Source organism: Canis lupus, chromosome 6 (assembly GCF_011100685.1).
Source record: "Canis lupus familiaris isolate Mischka breed German Shepherd chromosome 6, alternate assembly UU_Cfam_GSD_1.0, whole genome shotgun sequence".
Classification (NCBI taxonomy): Eukaryota; Metazoa; Chordata; class Mammalia; order Carnivora; family Canidae; genus Canis; species Canis lupus.
This window is the reverse complement of record NC_049227.1, coordinates 39,802,638-39,805,487: the sequence shown is the minus strand read 5'-3', so window position 1 is coordinate 39,805,487 and position 2,850 is coordinate 39,802,638.

The window sequence follows — 2,850 nt, the reverse complement described above, 5'->3', positions numbered from 1 at the left end:
ACCCGCCCGGCGAACGCGGCGGCCCTGTGTTTGTTCTCGTGACCCTCGCCGCCGCCACGTGACCCGCGAGGCCCGTCCACGTGACGCAAGACGGCGGCCGCGCAGGGACGCCCGCGCGGCGCCTCCTGGGAGTTGTAGTCCGGCGCCCGGCGCTGCCTGGGGCGGAGGGGACTTGGCTGCCGCTCGCTCGGGTGACCTGCGTGGGCCCAGTCTCCGAGAACGGATCACGGCGGGACCGGAGAGGGGAGTCGGGGTCCGGGCGGACGGGACAGGGGGAACGGGGAGGAGGGCGGGCAGGGAGCCCCCCCTGGAGCGGGTGCCGGCCGCCTAATCGGCGGGAGGTGGGACGCGCGGACCCCTGGCCGCCCCGCCACCGCGGAGGAACGAGCACCCCGCGCGCTGCAGCCGGGGCTGGCCTGCTGCGCGCGGACCCGGTGCGCGGCCTCGGCGTCCCCCTGCAGGTTCCCTATCAGAGGAAAGGAAAGAAATCTTGGGGGGCCAGCGGACGCCCCCCAAGCCGGGCTCAGGCTCAGCACCCCCCGGGCGTCCCGGGCCCTTGTGCCGAGGACACGGGGCTCCTGGCTCATCGCTGCAGAAGCTGCGTGGCCGTCACGCACCCGGCCCGAGGGACAGCTGCTAAACTGCTGGGCCTCCAAGGGCCAAGGGCGGGGGCTGCCCTCTGCACCGGACTGAAGGGACAGGACACCGGAAGGCTCCTGGCGTCCCTGGGACAACCTGCAGAGCTTAGGCACGCCCGCGCCGGGTGGTAGGATGGCCCAAGGCCCAGCATGTCTTGGGGTCACGCAGCACAGGTCCCTATTCTCAGGAGACACCCGGCAGGTGCAGGTGGATGGGCTGTGATGTGTGCAGCTTGGCCATCAGGACAGGTGGCCAGCGCCAGAGGGGAGGAGATGTGGCTGAAGGCTGACCCCGGCAGTCCAGGCCAAACACCTATGACCTGCAGTGCATCCCTCTTGCAACTACTATTTTTGGTTTGAAACTTTAGAAAAGGAAATGATTTTTAAAAGTCTTCTGGAGGCTCAGGCTGAGAAGACAACGGAGCCCCTCCCCCCACATAACTCAGAAACAAAACTAAAACTAAAAATAAGAGAAGTCTGGCAGGGTGTGGAATTTTCCCAAGTACTGTGCAATGCTGTTTGGAAAATTCTGAAAACAACCTTCTTTCGAAGACGGTGTTTACTCATAAGTGTCATCTGGTTTCGCCCTTTGTAGTGATGGACGAGAGCCTAGATTGTGGGCCGGTGCTCGGGGGCTGGGGCGCACCTGAGGAGCAGGCCCTGTGGGGACTGGGTGTGCTTCACGGAGCGGAGTGGATGATGGGGTTCCTGTGAAGACGTCCAGGCAGGCAGAAGTGTCCAGCAGGGTGACAGGGAAGAGGGGACAGTCCGTGGGATGAAGGAGTCCTGCCGGAGGTGGGGGGCAGCTCTATGGCCAGGCAGGGCCGGGCTGGTCCCAAAGGCCAGCACTGTGCGGTGCATGAACTTGTACGCCTGCTGGACCAGTGGCCCTTCTAGAGGACGAATGGGCAGGGCGGGGAAAGGAGAAACCAGTGCAGCTCTATGGGGGGTCAGGCCTCGGCCCCCATGAGAAGGGCATCTCTGAGTCATTTTGTCTTCCTTTTTTTTTTTTTTTTTTTTTCATTTTGTCTTCCTTATCCAGAAACACAACAGACTCAGGACATAGGTGGGATTTGAATGGATGATAGGTGGCTCGTGCACAGGGGAGGACTTTGTCACTGACCCCATAGGAATGGCCGATCACATGAGATTCGTGTTAAGACTGCCCTGCTTCAAACCCTACATGGCTTCCCTGGTCAGGCTGGACAGAGCCCAGGCTCCAAAGTCTCAGTGACCAGAGCCCCCCTTAAGTTTAAGCTCTCAGCCCTGACTCCAGGCCTATCCCCAGGCTGCGCTGCCCTCCTGGAATCCCATGCCCCATGAAGCTTCCTGAGTGTGAATGTGGGCAGTCCACAGCAATGCAGTCTCTGCCATGTTCCTGTGGCTTTAGGGTCTGTGGACTTGTAGGGGAATCCTGCTATGAATGGGGGGCCATCGTGGGTTGCCCAGGTGCTATAAGCACCCCAAAGAAGGGGAGGGGTCAGAAATGATGCCCTGTATGGTCCTTTTATGTTGGGGATCCTGCTGGCCCTGCAGAAATAGTCGGATTACCAGTGTTCCTCACAGAAGCACGTCATCCCTCCCTCCTCAACTGCAGAGTAGGACTGAGAAGAGCTCCAGAGAAAGGCCCAGGTGCCCAGGAAAGAAGAGCCAAGAGGGGGCACGTGCCCTGGGGAAGTGCAGGAGGAAGCAGAAGTCTATGATTCAGGGAGCATTCATGGGGCCACCGAGAGGGTTTCAGTTCTAGAATGCCTCCTCTGACCTTGACTCATGGATACATGTGGGGGGAGGCTCCAGATTGCTGGGGCCACAGCTCTGCAGAGATGGGAAGGCGTCAAGAGACCGAGGGGGCCCTATAGAGCACTTGCCCAATGGGGCAGCTGCAGGGCTGAAACCAGGACCAGGGCTGGGCAGGGCTGGGTAGGCCGGGGTGGGGCTTTTCTTGCTTGTCTTCTGGATTTTTTTTTTTTTTTTTTTGTCTTCTGGATTTTAAAGAGGGGAGGAGGGGCTCCTGGGTGTCTCAGTTGGCTAAGTGTCCTCTCTGACCCTTGATTTCAGCTCAGGTCGTGATCTCAGGGTCAGATGATCAAGGGCCCTCTCCTCCCCCCCACCCCCGCATGTGGGGCGCTCTGCCGGGAGTCCGCTGGAGATTCTGAGACTCTTCTCTCCCTCTGCCCTTCCCCAGGCTCCTTGTACATGCCCTCTCTCTCTC